The following is a 392-nucleotide window of genomic DNA, read 5'->3' on the forward strand; positions in this document are numbered from 1 at the left end:
AAGTTGATGACCTCTTTCTTCTTTGGTCAATCTCTGACCACAGGACTATATCTGGCTGAATAATTTCTTTTTGGTACCTCACTTTCAACCTAGCGCAAAAACACCCACAACCGTGCCCAGTAGATAGCCACCCTACTAATATCTGGTCAGCAAGTGGTCCTGTTGTCAGAAATTGACCAGTGATGGATGGGACAGAGGGTCAGAATCTAACAAGATGCACGTGGTAACAGCTGCTGTCTGCAGTTGTACAACTATTAAATGCACCCGCAAGCAAGGGGTACCAGTGATCGTAGGTGTTCCTAATTAAGTATGCGGTGAGTATATATTATATATAATTACACCCTAAGTAGCACCACTCGCCTTTATGGTCAGCATATGCAAAGACAAATGGT

The sequence above is a fragment of the Electrophorus electricus genome, chromosome 6, assembly GCF_041902795.1.
Source record: "Electrophorus electricus isolate QZ-2024a chromosome 6, ASM4190279v1, whole genome shotgun sequence".
In the NCBI taxonomy this organism is placed as follows: Eukaryota; Metazoa; Chordata; class Actinopteri; order Gymnotiformes; family Gymnotidae; genus Electrophorus; species Electrophorus electricus.